Source organism: Sciurus vulgaris (genome assembly GCF_902686455.1).
Source record: "Sciurus vulgaris genome assembly, chromosome: 7".
Classification (NCBI taxonomy): domain Eukaryota; kingdom Metazoa; phylum Chordata; class Mammalia; order Rodentia; family Sciuridae; genus Sciurus; species Sciurus vulgaris.
In genome coordinates this window covers 130,885,517-130,908,878 of record NC_136467.1, presented here as the reverse complement: position 1 = coordinate 130,908,878, position 23,362 = coordinate 130,885,517, and the positions used below count along the sequence as shown (strand labels likewise).

The 23,362-nt window shown below is 42.5% G+C and overlaps 1 protein-coding gene across 1 annotated transcript in view; it reads left to right on the top strand.

The window, feature by feature from the left end:
* LOC306665789 (uncharacterized protein) overlaps positions 1-22,164 on the top strand; it is a gene marked incomplete at its 5' end in the record, with an annotated part of 729,076 nt that extends 706,912 nt beyond the window's left edge. Inside the window, one exon of the mRNA XM_079147400.1 lies at positions 21,823-22,164. The remainder of the gene's footprint in view (positions 1-21,822) is intronic.
* Positions 22,165-23,362: the final 1,198 nt, after the last annotated feature.

The following is a 23,362-nucleotide window of genomic DNA, read 5'->3' as shown; positions in this document are numbered from 1 at the left end:
TATTTACTTTGCAATTCCATTAAGGCAACAGTCTGGAAATGAGAAGGTTGCAGAGAATTTAAAAAAAACAAAAGTGGTTGCCAGGGATTGAGGAGCCCCACCTGTGAACACTGCTGCATTGGGGACCAAGCCTCCCACACAAGTGCCTTTGGGGGATGTTCCAGATCCAAGCCATAGCACACAGTCACCTCCTCTGCTTTCTCAAACAGGCTGGCATACAAGCCAGCAGGTGATTTGTGGGCCATGGAAACAGGAATTTGACCTAGGAGGTCCAGCCCACCTCTGGGAGGACCTCGAGAGAGCTGTTGTCCCTCTTCTTTCTACTGGCAAGATTCTCAGCACAGTGATTGCTGTTCCTGCTGTCTGAAGTATATGAAGTCCAAGGAGGCTGAACAGGCACAATTTTGGGGTGGGAGTGATGCTAAAGCCTGGTTTGAGAGTTGTGGAAAATTCTGTAGTGAACTCAAAGTCCCTGTAAGGTTACCTCATAAGTAATCAGCAAGAGCTCAGATGGGTTTATACCCAGAATCCACTTTTTTTCTGTTAATGGTGGGCAGAGGAGGTCAGTTTAATTAATTTCCAGATTCACAGACTCTTCCTCTGTTAAATGGGGTTAAGCCCATTCATGCCCAGCTGGTGGGAGCCCAGCTGGGCTTAGCCACTCTGGAGTGTGGTCAGGCAAGATTCATTGAAATAGAGTGTGTGAGGCCCTAGGAGTAGCAATGCCATTACTGGGTGTAGACCTAGGGAAAGTCACACACTATGTGTGATGGGACCGGCAGGATGCTGATGGGAGCATTGTTTGTGGAGATGAGGAAATATGGAAAGACAGCTTAGCTCTCACTAGAGAAAATGAGTGAATGTAATAGAGATGATGCAAATAGTTGGACTGCAGGGCGGCCCGCTGGAAGAAATGAGATAGAGCAGTGGTTCTCAAAGCAAGGTACCAGAACCAGAGACCACCATGTTGCCTGATAACCTACACCAGTTCAGGGCCCTGCCCAATTATAGTGAATCAGAAAATCTGGTATTGGGCTCAGCCATCTATTTTTAATCAGTTCTCTAGAAGATTCTAATGTACACTCAAGGCCAAAGGTTACTATACTAGAGGTATGCATGGGTAAATATTAAAACAGGCTTGGCCTGGGGAGATAGCTCAGTTGGTAGAGTGCTTGCCTTGCAAACACAAGGCCCTGGGTTCAATCCCCGGCACCACAAAAAAAAAAAAAAAAAAAAACAGGTTTAAATTGAAAGATTTTTGCCTCTCAGTGGATATTTGACAATGTCTGGAACACATTTGTCTTGATTAGGGAAGGGATGCTGGCATCTAGTGACAGAAGCCAGAGACACTGTTGAACATCTGATAATGTACAGCAAAGAATTATTCAGCCCTGAGGGTCAATGGTGATGACATTGAGGAACCCTGAGGCATTTGCCTTGCCAACCTCTAGTCTCCCCAAACTAAATAGAGCTTAGAAGCACTCGTGCATGCCTTGAGTTTTAGCTCAGTGTTCTTTTGTTCTGTTGGGGAGAAGAAACATCAATGGAATAATATTTTATCCTCAAGTGTGTGAATAACAAAAAGCATCTATCTGATTGACCATAGTGTGGAGACAGAACCTGACATAATGCTGTAGGTAAGATGTCCGGGGCTTCACCTTGGTCAACAGGCACCTTCATCAACTGGTTGCTGCAGGTTTGCCATCTACTTGGTGGTCCCTGGTCTGTGCCATGATTTCGATGCATGTACATATGTACTATCACTTTCTACTTACTGTACTCTATTTTCAAGATTGACTACATTACAGGGCAGTTAATTATCTGAGGAAACATTTTTCAGAAGCTTTAACCCATACACATGTTATATTTCATAATTGCTGTCAGCTTCCTGGCAGTCCATACCCTGTTGGTATCGTCATATTCCAATGTTTGGTTCATTGCTGAGAATACCCGCTCTTCTGAATGTGTCTCTGTGTCCCATTTGGCACTAGCTTCTTTGCACTGGAGGCTCTTCAGAGTCACATCCAGTTGTACATAGTTGGTGTCATGGTTTGCTCTTGATGTTCACCAAACCTTTCCTCCAGTAGGAGTAGGCCTCTCAACATGTAGGTGGGTTTGCCACAATTTGGGGGGTTCTCAGTAAATAAGCTTGGTGCAAGGATGGATGGGTGGGTGAATGGTGGACAGATGGTGGGTGAGTGATGGGGTGGACAGGTGCTGGGTGGGTGGATGGATGGATGGAAGGATGGAAGACTGGGAAGATGGTTGGATGGATGGTTAGTGGATGGGTGATAGTTGGATGAGTGGGGAAATTGATGGATGGATGGTTTGGATGACTGAATTGGTGGATGAATTTTATTGGTGGGTGTATGGATGGATGGATGGATGGAGGGATGGAGGATGGATGGATGGATGGATGGTGAATGTAATATGAAGCAGTAAAATGTACTCAAAAGTTTGAAAGATGTGTCTAACTAAGGGCATCTTTAAAACACAGTGCCTCTACATCCTACACTGGCCAGATACTACATGTTGGGGAAACAATAGAAATGATTCAAGCAACTAATGTAGATATAACTACATTTATTTAAGGCCGTTTTCATAGTGGAACTGAAGAATTTGGACAGTTTCTGTGAAATACCCACTTATTTTTACAAAGATTGCACTTATTTCATTAGATATAAAATTTGCACCTGCTACAGCACACTTTGAGGATAAAGCTTTTTAAAAAGCAGTTGTTGTTCGATTTTGAAGCAGTGTACCACTTGCTTCTAAATAATTCAGTCCTTTGCAATATATCAGAGTATCTAGATGCAACTGTACATATAGGGATTGGAGGTGATTCAGGCTTGTGATCTTGATGGGAATAAAATTTTCGTAAAGCTTTAAGTGTTATTATTTAGACTAATGGAAACACTGGGCTGAAATACATTTCTTCATATTCATTTATGGTGTAGGACCTTCCCTCTGAAGGCTTCTAATGCAGAGCATTTTATATAAAAGCTAAGATGTGACAGGTGCATAAAAATTACTTTACAAAGAGAAAAGGAAACAAAAATGAACTTCCAGAAGTCAGTGGAATGTTTCAATGGAATATTTGCACTGCATTACTTGTTGTTGAGTGTTGATGTACATGTTTGATGTTGCTCTGATTTATGGATGGATCAAACAGGATTTTATGGATGGATCTGCAGCCATCTGGTCACTAGAAACTGGTCTTTCAAACTGAAATCCTGAACTGGGTGAGCATTTACAATTCGTAGTGTTCATCAAAAGCTCCTGGTAACTTCTTTCTGTTTATAAATTATACATATATTATCTGTACAACTTTAAATTTCCTGGAGTTTTAGTACCCCTGGAAACAATTTGACACTTGAATAAAGCAACTTTGATCAGCTCAGAATACCTATCTGGTAAGGAAGGAAGATGGGAAAAAGATGAAGAGATGCATCTCTGATTTTTTCTAAGCCACAGAAAAGAGAGGGAGCCCATTTGTGCATTATCAGCAGAGCAGGAGCAGAAGGACTGATCACAAAGAGGAGGCTGGGCATGCAGTGAATGTGGGGCCTTTCAGCAACTTAGGTTGGAAAGAAATGAAAGCTACCTTTGTTGCAAACCAAAACTGTCTTTAGGCAAAATGAAAAGGGAGAGAGAAAATCAGGGAAAATTAACAGGGAGTTCAAAATTTTTCTTGGGGGCACTGGAAAGCCTCTCTTATCAACATAACCCATAGGGTAAGTTGGTGAAGTGGCATAAAAATAGGAAAACCATTCAAAACCCAAAGCATCTCAGATTGATTTAGCTGATTTTGTAAGGATAGCACCTAATACCATGCACCCAATGACCACATTGATGGTTTTGCAGAGAGAACAGTGAAAAATCTGGCTTCAGGGACCATGGACTGTTGCAGAGGGCACCACTGAGATGCTGGATGGGATGTTCTTCACCCAGAGACAGGTTCAAGTCACAGCTCTGCATCTAGTTCATTGGTGGCAACCACTGGCACTCTTCTAATCTCTGTAAGCCTTGTTCCCTCATCAGCAAAGTGATGATCACAATTTCTTGGCTGTGGGTTGGCAGCATATTACTATCATGTTTTAATCTCGATTAAAACACAACGTTCAATAAACATTCTTCTTTTCCATTGAGAAATTCTGTGAGCTCGTTATCATATGATCAATTGGAGGTTTATTATTAGTTATTTGATTAATATTGCAGAGTGTGACAATGAAAGAAAATTTCAACATTATCTGTGACCCATAATTTGCCAATGTGGGTTAAGATCCAGATGACAGTTCCAACACGAATAAATATGCTCTGTGTTTGGGGCCAGCTACCTAACCTTTCTCTGCCTCCATTTTCTCATCTGTGGAATGTGACTAGTATTTTCTTCATAGACTGTAAAATTAAATGACTTAAATATTTTCAAAATTTGTAGAGCAGAAACCAGCACAGAGTAGACCATAAGTGCTTGTTAAATAAGTGCATTTTGCAGCTTAAATGAGAAGAACTCCAGGTTGACAAAGCAGAAATTTACCTACTCCCCAAAGTTCTATCTTATTGCAACTAGGGGCACTTTTCCTTTTGAAAACAAAAGCAGCCCGATGTGTGGTGCCCCAGATCTTTGTATTGCATGGGTGTGACGTAGTTTTAAAAAGACACAGATCTATGTTTTGATCCAAAAATGCTTCCTGTAGAGAAGATGGTCAAATCTACTGAGCCTTATTAATTCAATTCACAGATTGCCAACTGACTCAGATGGATTGTAAATGTATATGAAACACTGTGGTTCTCCCAAAAAAGAGAAATTTTATTTCAAACTGAAAGAATCAGGCACAAATTCCCTAGGAAGTGATAGATGAGTAAAAGGATGTGGACTTTCAGAACCCACCTGTTTGACTCAGACAAATCAGTCTGTGCTCTTAGGATATTCCCAGATGACTTCCTGGAGGAGGCAATGTATCTGGAACAAAAAATGATGAGGAGATTTAGAATGGTAGAGATAGAGAATGGCATGGGCGTTGGACATTTGACTCAATGTGAATCAGACAGGGCTCTTTGTCATCCTGCTCCACTCCTTCTAGTAGTCTGTGTGAGTCCCTCCACCACTACAGAGCCTAACCCCTCCTAATACAGAAGGGTAGAACCAGCTGGCCATGGGGCCATGGGCAGAGCTTCTAGGAACTCCAAAGGGATAACATAGGTGCACCATGTCTGGATAGTCCACACTTCATCCAAGACACCAATTCCAAACCTGCATCCCAAATGGGACAGAGCTCTCTCCAGTTTGTAACTGTCAGTCTCAGAGAGGGATCGGATCACATCAAGCTCTTTATTTGGACAATAAACAATAAGAAGTCACCCATTATCTTACATATACCAGGAGAACAAAGAATGCTTTAGTACATTTACCTTGCTCTCCTATCATTATGCTCTTCTTTGGCAATGACCACTGACCTGTGTAACTGCCAGTGGCTTATGGAACAGATAATAAAGTTATTAGCATAATAGCCTATGAGGAACAGCAGGAAAGAAGTGCTCTAACAGGGTCCCTGGGATTTCAGTTTCAAAATTAGGCCATTGAAGGTGGGATGCACTCTATTTGTTTTGATTGGCACAGTGTTAGCACGAGGGTCAGAAGAAAATGTGATAAATTGACTGATTCCAATATGTAGCAGGGTTGGATGGGAAATGTCTGGAATGCTGAGGGGAAGACATCAAGATGATGTTCTTAAATACTACAGTTGGCCAGGTGCTGAAGCAGGAGGCCCATGAACATTGGCAGGACTTCAGTCCTGCCAAAGGCAGGCCTTATGTCACCAGATCTATACTCTGAGGCTGGGGAAATAGAATCTCAACCATTGCACATGGCTTGATCTTTGCTCCAGCAGAGGAGTATAATGAAGAAATGCAGAAGACTGGTGTTCAGCCCACATTCCCCTATAGTCCCGTGGATGAGTTTCATCTATGTGGAGGTGTCTGTGGTGTACATAATGCCCCTGCTGGGGTTTGGATAGGACTGAGTGTCCCCAAGCCCTCACATATGGACATTTCATCCCCTTTGTGAGAAATTAAGAGGGTGACAACCTAATCCAACCACAGTGAGGGCTCAGGGGTGGGGCCTTTGCAGGTGATTAAGGTTAAATAAGATTGTCAGTGTGGATCCCTGATCCCTGTGTTGAATCCGGATGGCTTTAGAAGAAAAGAAGACCAAACACATGCACATGTCCCCCACCTATTGCCATGTTCTGTCAAGCACTGCCGTGAGACTCTCACCTGAAGTGGGCTTTCAACTCAGTCCTCCAGAAGCATAAGCCAAAGTGAAAACCCTTTTTCTTTATAACTTGTTTCACATCTCGTAGTTTTATTTATGTTATTGGCAATAAAAGTAGACCCATATATCCTCCTACCTCAGGTTCGTACACATAAACCTGATCTTCTCTCAAACAAATCGAATGATATCTCATGCAGTGAAGATGCTGGCAAATTCTTGCAGTTACAGAGTTGACCCATCACAGGTGACATGAAGTTTCCAGCTAGCATTTTAAATACCTGGATCACTGAAAAGGTCCTATGTCCTCAGGTCTTTGGTCTACCTAGGTCACTCAGTCATGTTCCTTGTCCATAGCCTCACCTGGTTTCAAAGTTGTATTTCTGGCTGCAGCTGTAGCTCAGTGGCATGTTCGTTTCCTCACATGTCAGGAGGCCCTGGATCAGGGTCCCCAGCACCACTAAGTTGGTCTCTGCTGTTTCAGTGCAATCTCGATCCCCCGCCCCCACCCTGAGCTCTGGAATTGCTTCCTGGACTCAGTCTCCCTTACCACAAGGCCCCCATTGCCCCTCGTTGTCCTCGTCTCCCCATAGCCCCATAGCCCCAATTCCTACATCATCAGAGACCAGCATATGATTTTCCATCCTTTGACATTCTCTGAATCTTCTGCCATGGCTACATCCCTTCTGCTTCTGTGCCATGTTGTAACACATTTGAGTGGTGATTTCTATAACTCCAGGATCATGCTGTGGGGCCTTCCAGTGCACTTATAAACATAACCTTCTTTACTTATAAGGTATCAGCCTCAAGCATTGAGTTACACTGACCCAACATGGACTGAGGCAGTGGAAAAGGAGTCATATACTACTTGAGAGACTAGAAGATAATCATTTGATCAGATTCATATTGATCATGTGGTCTCCTGGATGATGGTGGTTTTTGTTTTGGTGCCAGGTAACTGAAAAGGGATGGTATGCAATGTTAGTGACATTGCTTCATTTGGCATTGCTGAATCCTGGCTGTGACCTGGGTCAGTTTTGACCATCCTGTGCTACCTGGAGCTCTGACTGGTGGAGGTGTTCTTAGTATCTAACTTCTTGTCCTGTGGGAATGATCCAACACTGTCAGCTACAGACAATCCTCAGGCAGTACCCAGCAATATAAGTGCTACACAATTCAGCTTCTATCATTATAATTACTATGTGGTCTTATTGTTATTAACTGTGAGTCACCATTGCTTCTGTCCCACCCTCATGAGGTGAAGTGTGCTTTTATTTTTTTTTTTTGTTAATCATTTTATATTTTTACAGACTGCATTTTGATTCATTGTACACAATTGGGGTACATCATTTCATTTCTATGGTTGTGCATGATGTAGATTCATACCATTTGTGTAATCCATACATGTACATAGGGTAATGATGTCTGTCTCATTCCACCATTTTTCAAACCTGCCTCCTCTCATTTCCTCTAAGTAATCTAAAATTCCTCCCTTCTTCTCTCACCTCCACCGTCCCCCACCCCCATTATATATCATTATCCACTTATCAGGGAAAACATTTGGGCTTGGTTTTGGACTAATCACCTGTCCACTCTGAGCTCCCCCTGACTTTCTCCTCCACCTTTCCTACCCCAGCCATTTCAGGGCTGTCACCAATGGGAGGGTCTCCCACAGCAAGGCAAAGCAATTAAGGCCAGACAGGGTGAATTAAACCAAAAAGAGTGAGTTTACTCTGGCACCTGAGCGATTTTCAGGGTCTTCCTTCAGAGGGAAGCTAGGAGGAGAGATGAACGTAGTTGGGAGGGCAGAGGGAGACTGATGGGTAATATCATGATGGGAAGGAATGTGAACAGAGATGGGCGGAGAGAAGAGTGTGGCTTTGCTTGGACATGAGGTCAAATGGAGAGAAGGGAGCCGGCCATTCATTGTTCCCTTCTGCATCAAACACAGGATCTCAGTGTTTGGAAACACAAGAGCAATTGGAGACCAGAGTGCCCCAGCCAGGAGCTAGGGCTTTGGAGCAAGATGGACCCACCTGGTTTCATCACTCCTTAGCTGGAAAAATCCTGGGAAAGGCACCTAATCTCTCAAACCTCATTTCCACAATCTGTTAAATGGGGATTAAGTGCATTTGTATTTCCAGGCCTTTGGGGGAAACACTAAATGATGTACTTATAGAAAAGGAAAATATTAGATGGTCATGAAAATTAATGCACCCATCTATGGTTCTCCATCTGGGTGTCTGCAGAGGAATAGTTTGGGCTTATTTTTCTCCAGCATTTTATACATAAATATTTTGTTTTGCAAACAATATGAAGAAGTTATTATCATCATCTTTTTATTTAGGAATGAGAAACCTAGGCACCTAGAGGTGGCCATGGCCTTGCAGAGTTACACACGCATTAAGTAGTACAGGAAGAATCTGAACTCAGAAGATTAGCTCCAAAAACCCTACCTAAAAGGCAAACTACACAGCCTCTGGTAATGCAGAGAAGCAAAAAGGAAAAATTTATTGTAACTTATCATTTAAGAACTGGGGGTTGGTCCAGAGGGTCCTTGCCAATCTCTGCAAGGAATTCTATTCAGGGGGTTCTCCTTGCCCTGGCTGGTGTGGACACAGACATACTCCAGCACACAAACACATGCTTCTATGTGTGCACTTGACCTCTGCTGACCTCCAGCTGCTCCCCTGTGCAAGTCTTGCAGCAGTGCCCATTTTCTGGGAACGGGTGGATGGAGCTACTCTGTGGATGCCTGAAGCAAGTCTGCTGACCCCTGTTTCCTAGCTCCACCCCACACTACCCTCCTCCTCCCCACGTGCCCCTTTCCTTCCCTCCCTCCAGGGCCTGGCACAAGCACAGCATCCCATTGTTACCTACACAGGAAGGTTACAGCCCTGCTGGCCCCTGGAATTTTCTCGTGTGGGTCTTCTGCTGTGGTCTGCTTGGATTCTCTCTGTGTTAGGAAAGAGTGAATGGGTAATGGGGAGGGAACCGGAACCAGACGGTGACCTCAGCTCTTAGAAACTCATCAGAGAAGATGCTTTCTGGGGTTCCCTGAATAGGTCTCAGAGTTGTCCTAAACAGGCCCATGTGGGAACTTGTTGATGGAGAACTTGGTGTCCACCTAGGCAACAGGACAAACTGAATCTGTTTATGCTAATTAGGGTTCACAAAGCATGATGTGGCATTGTGTGTGTGTGGTATGTGGGTGTTTACACACATAGGTCATACACACATATGTGCAAATCAGTATTTTCTTCTGTACAAAGTGTCATAGATGTCATCAGAATTTCAAATGGTTGGAGTTCCCATAGGCATAAGATCCACTGCCCTAAATTCAAGGGAGATTGAGGAGAGATGTTCTAAACTTAGGAAACTGAGACATGTCATATAGTCCTTGAGTCCACCTATTGCATATGTACTTTGGTTTGGGTGCCTCAACTCCACTGTCTGCAGTAATTAAAGGTGAATATATATATGTGAATCTTGACAAATGTAAGAAAAATCACAGTATTTGATGGACAAAAATGTAGAGTGAGATCGTGGTAGCCACAAGGACAGAGTTTGCATGTCCCCAACCAGAAGTCACACCCCACTATAGCTAAAGTCATCAGCTTGCTGGTTCTTCTGGAGTTTTGAATGAAGCCTGGAATTCAGATTTTAATCTGAAATATTCAAAATTTCAAATGTTGGCTCAAGTAAAAATAGAAAGTTGGGAGAGAGAAAAGGAAAACAACATGCAGGCCAGAGTCAGCCTGTGAGACTCTGCTGGTTGACATCCGATGGGGTCCTCCACCATTTTCCAGGAAGAGAAATTGAGACTCACCAAAGGAAAGGGGTGTGTGTTTCCCTAAGGTCACATAAAATGTGTGACAGAATCAGAACTCAAAATTCAGGTCTTCATGCCATAGCCCTCTCTCTACCTTCAGGGTTACTTGGAGGACAGCTCTCCACCTTTCTATAGCCTCATCTTCTCCAAGGACGGCCAGTAGGGCTTCTTACTTATCCACTATGGGGATTGATATGACTGATTTTTCTTTTATATTCTAAACTCTTCTCTTCCCATTTAAGTAAAGTCTTTTTGGTTCCAACTATGATTGAGGCTTGGTCATAGCAAAGGTCATGCAAGCTGAGACTCAAGAAGCACTGAGATGTCTGGTTCCTTTGCTGACCATGGGCCCATTATCCTATGAACTAATGTGAGCTACTGAAGGACAGCAGGGGATGTACTGGACATCCCAGTTGTCCCAGCAAAGACCATTCTAGATCAGTCAGTCCTTGGTCAACCCCCAGCCTACTGTATCCATACAGCAAGGAAACCCTGAATCAAATGAACTCTTCCAAGATAAACAGAAGCATCCAGTCTTGATACTGTGAGCACACTAGAGGATGAGAGAGGAAGTGTTTGTCCTTGGTGCTCTGGCATTGCAGTCACGAAAAGGAAGGATGCTGGGAATGGGCCTTGTTAGTCAAACAATAATGTTCTCCACATGTCTCAGGGTGCCTGGGTACCAAGGGCATTTGAGAACTGACACTCTGCCCCATGATGCAGGTCCTTAACTTTGCACCTGCTAATGCTCTAAAGGAGAGGAAGATAATTTTTTTCCACTCTGTTTTAAGGTACAGGAAGTTTTAGGGTTGTTTCCAAGCCATAGAAGGACATTTTCTGGGCTCATCCTTTCCCACCATGGTCTGGAGTTGAGCATCCCTTCCCCTGGCCCCAATGTTGGGGTCTCTGTGTTTCCCTGGCTCCAACCCTGCCATGGGTGTGGCTGCCCATGGTACCACTACACCACCTCTTCCAGGCTCCATAGAGTTCTCTATTAGATCACAAATGCAAAGTCAGCTAGGGATCACTTGGTAAACACAGGAAAATGCAGGGTCCCCAAGCCAGAGCTCCAGGAATCTGAGGTCAGTGTGGGGAAACTGAGAAAATGAATCTTTAATTCATACCCAGGATGGGTTTTGAAACACTCTTTGGAAAACCGTGTCCTGGGATCCTGAAGCCCAAAGCACATGGCCAGGAGAATACATTGCATGGAAAACATTGAGGTGCAGGGAGAGATACCAAGGCAGCCTGCAGAGCAACAGGGCACAGAGGTAAGGGACAGGAAGCACATGGGAGAAGTCATTGACCCCCTTGGCTGTGAGTCAACTCTCTCCTTTCCTTCCCTGCAGGTTTACTTATATAGTTCAGATTATTTTTATTCCTTCCCAGATCTTGAATCTCAGTTTCTGTCCCTTTCGGGGTACTCTTCCTCTGTAGCTTTCTCAGGTCACCATGACATTGCTTGGGCTCACAAGACACTGATGATCTCATAAGGAAAATGATTTGTCCCAATCATAAAGGTCAGGGAAGACCACCCTGGAAACAGAATACCCATTCTTTGACTTTCAGGTCAAGTTTTTGTCATTTATGCTCTCGGACTACTCTGTACCTATAAGGGGAAGAGGGAGATATATGGGCATATGGCCAAGGGAAGCTTTTATTTGCAGCATAAATCTCTCTGAAAGGATTATCTATAACATTCTGGATGGAGACTGCATTTAATAACACTGAGTGAATTGGGCAGAATGGACTAAGCTCTGCTGCTGTAACAACCAAGCTCAAATCTCAGTGGCTTAACATAAAATGCAATGATTTCTCTTTCACACTGTCTACACAATATGGGTAGGTTGAGAGGTTTCTGCTCCTTAAATTCTCTTGGAAATTCAGGTTGATAGAGTTTGTCTGAGCATGTGCTTTCCTTGCAGCCAATAAACATGGTAAATCTCTTATCATGACTCTCAAAGTTTCTGTTTTACAGTGGCACATTTTCTTTCTTTTTTTTTTATTTTTTATTTTATTTTATTTTATTTTTTATTATAAACAAATGGGATACATGTTGTTTGTCTGTTTGTACATGGGTTAAAGGCATACCATTTGTATAATCATAATTTACTTATGGTAATGTTGTTTGATTCATTCTATTATTTTTCCTTCCCCCCACCCCTCCCACCCCTCTTTTCCCTCTATACAGTCCTTCCTTCCTCCATTCTTCCCCCCTCCCTAACCCTAACCCTGACACGAACACCTCCCACCCTCCTTATATGACATCATCCACTTATCAGCGAGATCATTCGTCCTTTAGTTTTTTGAGACTGGCTTATCTCACTTAGCATGATATTCTCCAATTTCATTCATTTGTCTGCAAATGCCATAATTTTATCATTCTTTATGACTGAGTAATATTCCATTGTATACATATATACCACAGTTTCTTTATCCACTCATCAAATGAAGGGCATCTATGTTGGTTCCACAATCTGGCTATTGTGAATTGAGCAGCTATGAACATTGATGTGGCTGTATCTCTGTAGTATGCTGATTTTAAGTCCTTTGGGTATAGGCCAAGGAGTGGGATAGCTGGGTCAAATGTTGATTCCATTCCAAGTTTTCTAAGGAATCTCCACACTGCTTTCCAGAGTGGCTGCACTAATTTGCAGCCCCACCAGCAATGTATGAGTGAACCTTTCTCCCCACATCCTTGCCAACACCTGTTGTTCCTTGTATTTTTGATAATCGCCATTCTAATTGGGGTGAGATGGAATCTTAGGGTGGTTTTGGATTGCATTTCCTTATTACTAAAGATGGTGAACATTTTTTCATACGTTTGTTGATTGCTTGTACATCTTCTTCTGTGAAGTGTCTGTTCATTTCCTTAGCCCATTTGTCGATTGGATTATTTGTATTCTTGGTGTAGAGTTTTTTGAGTTCTTCATAGATTCTGGAGATTAGTGCTCTATCTGAAGTATGATTGGCAAAGATATTCTCCCACTCTGTAGGCTCTTTCTTCGCATTGCTGATAGTTTCCTTTGCTGAGAGAAAGCTTTTTAGGTTGAATCTATCCCAGTTAATGACTCTTGCTTTTATTTCTTGTGCTATGGGAGTCCTGTTGAGGAAGTCTGGTCCTAAGCCGACATGTTGAAGATCTGTACCTACTTTTTCTTCTATAACCTGCAGGGTCTCTGTCTGATTCCAAGGTCCTTAATCCATTTCATGTTGAGTTTTGTGCAGGGTGAGAGATTTGGGTTTAGTTTCATTCTGTTGCATATGGATTTCCAATTTTCCCACCATTTGTTGAAGAGGCTATCTTTTCTCCATTGCATATTTTTGGCACCTTTGTCTACTATGAGAAAATTGTATTTATTTGGGTTTGTGTCCATGTCCTCTATTCTGTACCATTGATCTACCTGTCTATTTGGTACAATACCATGCCGTCTTTGTTACTATTGCTTGTAGTAAAGTTAAGGTTGCGATACCCCCCAGCTTAATTTTTCCTGCGAAGGAGTTGCTTTAGCTATTCTGGGTTTCTTATTCTTCAATATGAATTGCATGATGCTTGCTCTATTTCTGTAATGGTACATCATTGGGATTTTAATTGGAATTGCATTGAATCTGTATAGCACGTTTGGTAGTATGGCCATTTTGACAATATTAATTCTGCCTATCCAAGAACAGGGAGATCTTTCCATCTTCTAAGGTTTTCTTAATTTCTTTCTTAGTGTTCTGTAGTTTCTCATTGTAGAGGTCTTTCACCTCATTTGTGAGATTGATTCCCAAGTATTTTATTTGTTTCAAGGCTATTGTGAATGGGGTAGTTTTTCCTAATTTCTCTTTCTGAAGATTCATCACTTATGTATAAAAATGCATTGGATTTATGAGCATTGATCTTGTAACCTGCTACTTTACTGAATTCACTTATGAGTTCTAAAAGTTTCTAGTGGAATTTCCTGGTTCCTTAAGTATATAATCATGTCATCAGCAAATAGGGATAGTTTGAGTTCTTTTCCTATTCATATTCCTTTAATTCTTTGGTCTGTCTAATTGCTCTGGCTAGCGTTTCAAGGACGATGTTGAATAGAAGTGGTGAAAGGGGGCAACCCTGCCTTGTTTCCGTTTTTAGGGGGAATGCTTTCATTTTTCACCATTTGGAATGATATTAGCCATGGCTTAGCATAGATGGCCTTTACAATGTTAAGGGAATGTTCCCACTATCCCTACTTTTTCTAGTGTTTTGAGCATGAAGGGGTGCTGTATTTATCAAATGCTTTTTCCTGCATCTATTGAAATAATCATGTGATTCTTGACTTTAGGTCTATTGATATGGTGAATTACATTTATTGATTCCGGATGTTGAACCAATCTTGCATCCCTGGGATGAACCCACTTGATCATGGTGCACTATCTTTTTAATATGTTTTTTGTATGCGATTTGCTAAAATTTTGTTGAGAATTTTTGCGTCAATGTTCATTAAGGATATTGGTCTGGAATTTTCTTTCCTCGATGTGTCTCTGTCTCATTTGGGTATCAGGGTAATATTGGCTTCATAGAATGAGTTTGGGAGGGTTCCCTCCTCTTCATTTCATGGAATACTTTGAGAGTATTGGAATGAGCTCTTCTTTAAAGGTTTTGTAGAACTAGGCTGAGAACCCTCTGGTCCTGGACTTTCCTTTGTTGGTAGGCTTTTGATGACTTCTTCTATTTCATTATTTGAAATTGGTCTATTTAAATTGTGTATGTCCTCCTCATTCAGTTTAGGTAATTCATATGTCTCTAGAAACCTGTTGATGTCTTCAAAATTTTCTATTTTGTTGGAGTATAGATTTTCAAAATAGCTTCTAACTATGTTTTGTATTTCAATCGTGTCTGTTTTGATATTTCCTTGCTCATTCCGAATTTTAGTGATTGGATTTTCTCTTATCTTCTCTTTATTAGAGTGGCTAAGGGTTTATCAATTTTGTTTATTTTTTCAAAGAACCAACTATTTATTTTGTCAATTTTTTTGTATTGTTTCTTTTGTTTCAATTTCGTTGATTTCAGCTCTGAGTTTAATAGTTCCTGTTTTCCTACTACATTTGGTGTTGTTCTGTTCTTTTTCTAGGGCTTTGAGCTGTAGTTGTAGGTCGTTTATTTGTTGTTTTTCCTTCTTTTATTGAATGTGCTCCATGAAATAAATTTTCCCTCTAGTACTGCTTTCATAGTGTCCCAGAGATTTTGATATGATGTTTCTTTGTTCTCATTTACTTCTAAGAATTTTTTAATTTCCTTCCTAATATCTTCTGTTATCCATTCATCATATAATAGCATATTGTTTAATCTCCAGGTGTTGGAGTAGTTTCTGTTTTTTACTCTTTCATTTATTTCTAATTTCAATCCATTATGATCTGATAGAATACAAGGTTGTGTCTCTATCTTCTTGTATTTTCTAACATTAACTTTGTGGCATAATATATGGTCTATTTTAGAGAAGGATCTATGTGCTGCTGAGAAAAAAGTGTATTCGCTCTTGGTTCGATGGTATATTCTATAAATGTCCGTTAAATCTGAATTATTAATTGTGTTATTGAGGTCTATGGTTTCTTTGTTCAATTTTTGTTTGGACAATCTGTCTAGTGGTGAGAGAGGTGGTTAAAATCCCCTAGTATTATGTGTTATGGTCTATTTGGTTTCTGAAATTGAGAAGGATTTGTTTGGCATACATGGATGAGCCACTGTTTGGGGCATAGATGTTTATGATTGTTATGTCTTGCTGATTTATAGTTCCCTTAAGCAATATGTAATGTCCTTCTTTATCCCTTCTGACTTACTTTGGGTTGAAGTCCACATTATCTGAAATGAGGATGGATACCCCAGCTTTTTTGCTGAGTCCAGTGCATGATATGTTTTACCCCATCCTTTCACCTTTAGTCTATGGGTATCTCTTCTATGAGGTGAGTCTCTTGCAGCAACATATTGTTGGATCTTTCTTTTTATCCAATCTGTCAGTCTATGTCTTTTGATTGATGAGTTCAGGCCATTAATATTCAGGGTTATTATTGAGAGATAGATTTGGTATTCCTGGTCATTTGGCTCATTTTATTTATTTATTTATTTTGACATGACTTGGTCCCTCCTTTATTTGACAATTCCTTTAGGATAGTTCCTCCCATTGCTGATTTGCTTTCTTTGTTTTTCATCTCTTCCTCATGGAATATTTTGCTGAGAATGTTCTGTAATGCTGGCATTCTTTTTGTAAATTCTTTTAGCTTGTTGTTTATCATGGAAGGATTTTATTTCATCGTCAAATTTGAAGTAAGTTTGCTGGGTATAAGATTCTTGGTTGGCATCCATTTTCTTTCAGGGCTTGAAAAATGTTGCTCCAGGCCCTTCTAGCTTTTAGGGTCTGGATGAAAAATCTGCTGATATCCGTATTGGTTTCCCCCTGAATGTAATTTGGTTCTTTTTCTCTCACAGCCTTTAAAATTCTGTCTTTATTTTGTATGTTAGGTATTTTCATTATAATGTGCCTTGGTGTCGGTCTGTTGTAATTTGTATATTTGGAGTCCTCTAAGCCTCTTGTACTTGATCTTCCATTTCATTCCTCAGATTTGGGAAATTTTCTGATGGTATTTCATTGAATAGATTGTTCATTCCTTTGGTCTGTTTCTCTAAGCCTTCCTCAATCCCAATAATTCTTAAATTTGGCCTTTTCATGATATCCCATAGTTCTTGTAGATTCTGTTCAATGATTTCTTACCATCTTCTCTGTTTGGTCCTACTTGGTTTTCAAGGTTAAATATTTTGCTTCAATAACTGAGGTTCTATCTTCCAGGTGTTCTATCCTATTGGTTATGCTTTCTAGGGAGTTCTTAAGTAGGCTTTTTGGTTTCCTTCATTTCAAGGATTTCCTGTTTGTTTGATTTTTTTCAATATCTCCTACCTCTTTATTGAATGATCTTTTGCTTCCTGTATTTGCTCTTTTACTGTCAATTGTGTGATCATTCAGTGCCTGCATTTGCTCTTTCATCTCATCATTTGCTTCCCTGATCATTTTAATTATGTACATTCTGAACTCCCTTCTCCTCGTTTCTTCGGCCATGCTGTCATTGGATTTTATTGATGTGGCATCTAGGTTTTGTTTGGAACACTTTCTTCCTTTGTTTCTCATACTTTCAGGTATCAGCGGACTGCTGAAATATTGCAGATTTCCTCTATTGACTTATAATATTCCTGAAGATTTCTAGTATAACCCCTCTTAGCCGTCAGTAGCCTGAAGTCTTGGAGGAGTTGATAATGCATTGCTCTACAAGGAAGCTGCCTCTCTAGGGGTTGTGGCCTTCAGGTGGGGTATATTCCCTGCTATTTGGCAGAGGTGCCTCCACTTGCTGACAAATGGTCATCCAAAGGGGGGGAACTAGGATGTGAGCTGAGGCAAGGTCAGTTTGGGCCTGTGTCTCTGGTTTCACAGTCCTGTGGGAAAACCTCACCCCGGCAGGAAGCTCAACAGTGGGGGGTCTCACTGGCAGTTCCCTCCTAGAGGTTTCCGTTCATTCACAACTACCACCTAGCTGGGCAGCCTTGTTCTGCAATGTTCCCAGAGACCTGACCTACCTCCTGGGCCTGGAAGCCTCGCCTTCGGCGAGTCGAGTCTCCTTAGGCTGCCTCTCCTCAGAGAAGCGGCCTGCAGTCCTGGAGCCTTCTCTCCACCCCTCAGCTTGTCTGTGCGGCTCTCCACCAAGAAGCCGCCTAGTCCTGGGGACCCTGCTCTGCCCTAATACGCCTGCTATGCAGCCCCTCCCTCTGAGCAGCCACCTGGAGCCCCCTTAGAGTCCGCTCCGAGTCCCAGTGATCCGCCACACAGCCTCTTCCTCTGGCGCCGCCTGGGGTTCCGTGCGGTCACTCTGAGTCCAAGTGGACCCATCGCACACCTCCTTCTCCTCCAGGCAGTCACCCAGAGTTCTGGTGCGTTCACTACGAGTCCAGCAACTCACTGTGCACCTCCTCCTCCTGACAGCCACCCATACCCCGGTGCAGTCACTCCGAGCCCAATGACCCGCCGTGCTCCTTCTCCTCCAGGCAGCCCCCTGGTGTTCAGGAGACGTCGATCTGTGTGTCAAAACACCTCACCACATACCTCCTCCTCTGAACAGCCACCTGGAGCTCTGGTGTGGCTGCTCCAAGTCCATGTGACCCGCCGCACGCCTCCTCCTCCTCCGGCAGACTCCCTGTGTTCAGGAGTGGGTCGCTCTGAGTCCAAAGCACTCACCACGCTCCTCCTCCAGACAGCTGCCTGGAGCCCTGGTGCACCTGCTCCAAGTCCAATTGACGCACTGTGCCCATGCTGCTCCTCCTCTGGCAGCCGCCCAGTGGTTCAGGAGTGGTCGCTTTGAGATCCAAACAGCTCACCGCGCACCTCCTCCTTTGGGCAGGCCTCCCGGAGACCCCGGTGGGTTTGCTCCGAGTCCAAGCGCTGTGGCTGAGTGGCCTCCTCTCCAATGCTTCCCAGTTTCCAGTTCACTGCTCCAGCGGGGGGAGGGGTGTCTTCGTTGGGCAAATCTACTTCACAAAGTTCCCTACGTTTGGGCTACCGCCCCATCCGGGATGCCTCCCCAACGGGAGAAGACTCACCCGGTGGCTTTGCGTTGGTCCCAAGTCTCCCGATATCTCTTCTTCTTGAGTCCTGAATCTGGAGCAACATGAAATGCAGCCACCCTCTAGTCCGCCATCTTGAATCTCCTCCATTTTCCTTATGTTTCATATTTCATTGGCCAGCACAAGTCACATGGCCATGCCAAACTATAAAATGCACAGAGAAATATATTCCTTCCAGGCTCCTGGAAAGCAGAGAATTAGAATATTTGATGTGTAGCATTCCTTGGCCAGTAGAGTGGTGAAATTCAATAATATAAGTCTGAATAAAAACATAAGCTAGAATGTATTGACAGCTTAAAGTTGGCCACTTTGCATACACTGCCCTGGGCAAGGTAGGCATACAGTCCTGGACTTGTGAAAGGAATTCTGAAGTTGGTCCCCTGGTCAGTAAGTGATGTTTTAGTTTTCAAATCTTACTTTCTCTCCAAACCCTTACTATTTTATGTATTATTTATTTTTGGTACTGGAGATTGAACCCAGACTTAACCACTGAGCCACATCCCCAGCCCTTCTTAATATATTATTTAGAGTCAGCCTCTCACTGAGTTGCTTAGGGCCTTGCTAAGTTACTGAGGCTGGCTTAGAACCTGTGATCCTCCTGCCTCAGCCTCCTCACTGCTGGGATTACAGGCATGTGCCCACCATGCCCTTATTCTTTTTTTATTTCTTCTAATCAGTTGTACTTGACAGTAGAATACACTTATACATTTTGATAGATCATACATTAATGGATCTCTCATTTTCTGATTGTACATATTGTAGGGTCACATCCACTATGCAGTCATACATATCCATGATGTAATAATGACTGATTCACTATACTAACCCCTTCCTACCCTCAAACTCCCTTCCCCACCCTTCACTCCCCTCTACCTGATCTAAAGTAACTCTATTTGTCCCTAGTTCCCCCTCCTTATTGTGAATTAACTTCCACATATCAGAGAAAATTTTGGGCCTTTGGTTTTTTGGGTTTGGCTTATTTCACTTAGCATATTTCAAGTTTTTAAAATTTGTTCAATACATTCTTTCAAAAGCACCATATATTTTCACAATATTAGGAGGGGTGAAGTAGTATTAAGACACAAAGATAACTCTTCAGGAGCTCACTGGCCATTAATATATTTATAATCCATCTTTCATTGGATGAGAACTCCCATGTCAGACTTTTCCTAAAGCAAAAGAATCATCAATAGAACCAGTGAGCTGACATTTGCATGATAGGTGACTTAGTTTTCTCAGGTATTTTGTCAGGTCCTCAACAACTTATCAACTTTCTCTAGCTAGATATAGCCTGAGAGTCCAAAAAGGCTTCTGTTTATCCTATCACTTATTAAAATGTTTATTGAAAATTTTGAAGGTCATTTTTTGGAGTTTTCATTATTCAGCAAATATTCACTGCCCCTCACCCCCAGATTAGTTATCCCAGGCCACTGACTTTGGGATTGGGTTGGCCAATATGAGCAGCATACTTAGACACTCACAGACTTTGACTTGGTTTGAAGCTATCTTAACTTTTCTTTCTTTCTTTTGGTAGAGCCGGGGAGAAATCCAGGCCCTCACACATGCAATGCCCTACCACTGGGCTCCCTCAGCAGCCCCTCCTGAGCTACCCAAATCCACCAGGAGAAAAGTATGGCTCACCCAGTCTCTTTGCATTCTGGACAGAGTCCAAAATAAATGCTCTCACAACAGACACAGGATCTTCATCCAAGCCAAGTCTGCATCGACTGAACCCAGGTTGATAGCAGACCTACTTCTATTAAGTAGTGGCTGTTCGAAGGGTTTGTCATACATCATTATTATAGCAACAGTGGACTGTACCTGGTATGCTGGTGGGAGTTGAAAGATGGCCCCTGGGACATTTATTTAGGCCTATTTAATCTAGAGAGGTGGAGAGGATCTCCAGAGACCAAGGGACATAAGAACCCTTAAGCTCTGACTAACCCATTTTGTTTGAAGATGGCCAGGCCACTCTTCCTCTCTGGAATTTGTTTTAATTTAGATAGAAGGGATCTGCTCTAGATGCTTTAATTTAGATAGAAAGGCAAGTAGGCCAAAGGAATCCACTGAGGTGTATTAAGGATGGTTACCTTGAGTGCCTCAAATGCAGAGGATGCTCTCAGGAACAGAATGAAAGTTCTGTGACTGATTATTGATGTCTGCCACAAGCACAGATGTGTGTGTGTGTCCTTCTCTTGCTTACATTTTTACATCTGAGACTCTAGGGGTCTAAGAAGTCAGATAGTTTCCCTGTATCCTTATATTTGAGTCAGGGAGAAATTGGATCTTATGTGAAAGAACAGGAAAAAACAGGAGGGACCAGAGTTCACCAATGGGGTGAGGTTACTTTGATCCTTTTGTGACATTCCTTGCATTTATGCAAGAGAGAGTCTATGGAGAGCTGCAGCTGTGATGGTGAGGCTGGTGGGTTGCTTGGCAAACACACCCCTCTGCCCACCAAATTATGCAAAATCTAAGCCAATCTAAGTCTGAGGCTTTAAGAATTAAAACTGAATCAGGAACATTCAAAGGCGGTGAGGGGAGTTGGCATCTTTGATTTCTTTAAGGGCAGGTGCAAATTCTCACAATGGGGTGACAGGTACCATTTGGTCAACTCAGCAAAACTGCCAAAACTGTGACCAATCAGATTTCAGCTAGAATCACCACAGAGGCACCCAGTTCCCCATTTGCCCAGGCACTGTGCATCGGGAATTGTAACTGACCGCTCCCAGGTGCTGGTTTTGAAAGGGCCCCCTTCTTTTAAAGAATGTGCTCACACCTCACACCAGAGCTCATTCTTCAGCTTTTGGTTTAATCACTGAGCATCACATTTTAAAGCAGCTTAGAGAACATATATTCAAAGCTTAGTCTGTGCATAGGGTGGCTGTCAAAAAGGCATGCTAATCTTTTCCTGTGGGTGAAAAAAGAAAATTGACCTGAAGTTTGCCATAGATGAAGAAATTCAGAGATTCCACTCTTCAGCCTTCAGATGGACCACCTGCTTACAAACTATCTGTACTTCTTCCTCTGAGTTCTGCTTAGTCAGTGGGCCACACATGAGCAGGGCATGGTGAACCTTGTTTGTTTCTGCAGGTCTGGATCCCAACAGGATGCCTGGCTCACGGGAATATCTGGAAAGTCATGTGCTGGTGGAATGAATGCTGGCCAGGGCAGCTATGCCCAGGCCTCGAGCAGGTCTGGGAACAGCAAAAAGCATAAGAAAGAAATAAGAGCCCATCCTGCTGTTTCTTTGACTGGTGGTGGTGATGGTAGAGTGCAAGTGATGTTGGGCGAGTAAGCATGAAGATGGAGAATGGAGATATCATGACCAGTGAGTTTTGCAGAGGGATAATAGCCAGGATCAACAATATCAATCAAACACCTACTGTGTAACAGACACTTTTAGCTTAAGATTCTATAAACAGCTCAATAGGATCCCTGACCTCAGCAAGTTCACGTTCTTCAGTGAAAAGCATTAACATCATCTTCCATTAACAGAACAGATTTCTCTTAGTGTCCTTACATATCTCGAACTGGATTGTTCAGGTCTTTGCTATTTCACAGGTAGTCTGTGGACCTGCACTGTCAGAAGGCTGTGGGACCTCATTAGAAGCATGGGCACCAGTCCTTCCCAGGCCTTCTGTACTAGGAGCCCTCTATGCATGAGACTTTGAGAAGCACTGTTGGATGTTCATCAAAGGGTTATTTCCAATATGATTTCTCTTACCTTATTTTCTTTCCTTTTTTCCTTTTCTTTAAAATTCAGTTTTTTCTGGCAACTTCAGCTACCTGGAGTATCCTAAAATTCTGAACTGTTTGCATCACTTTAATAGCAATCAAACTATCAAAACCATGAGTCAGATTCTGTGCTTGTTGCTAAGGTCTTTGTTCTCGACCCCCAAATCTGACTCTTAATTTATCCACAGCTTTGTGAGGCATGGTTATCTGGTCTCCACTCCAGGCACACAGCAAGCAGGACTCGGGCCACAGCCCAGCATCTGTGGGGAACCCAATGAGGGCTTTGCTGCCTGGCAGAGGATGCACTGTGGTCCAGCACCTTAGAATCAGATCTAGGTCATGGAAAGAGGTGGGTTCTTTTTCTGATCTTCTACCATTTGGGAAGGTAGGGAAGCTTTTAATGATACGGAAGCAAGTGTTGAATGTGCGTGATTATTTTTAAAATTGGAATTTCTGAGTGAATCCTTCAAAAAAGGAGACTTTAGCAATAGTAAATCAACATGAGGCAGCTTGTACCTGAATTAATGCTGGAGACATTTCTTCTTCAGAAGAGTCAACATGAACTCTCTCATGGCCTGGCCTGTGGAGATTTTGCTGGCTGATTTTCCTTTGCTTTTTTTTTTCTCACTTTCTGTTGATTTTGAGGGCTAGGGTTCTGGTAAGGTCAGGTAAGCAGGTTAACGAGAAGAACGTAGATGTCCCAGAACAGTTTAATGTTTCTAAAGGAAGAGGAATATGTTGAGAAGTCTGCTTCTGGAGTATGAGGAGACATACTTTACTAAATGTCTCCACTCAGTGCAAACTAAAACTTTGGAAAATTTTTTTCTAAAAATGAGGAAAACTGAAATGTGGGGAGAAGGTAGAAGATGGGCCAGGGACTGCTAGATCCCCAAAT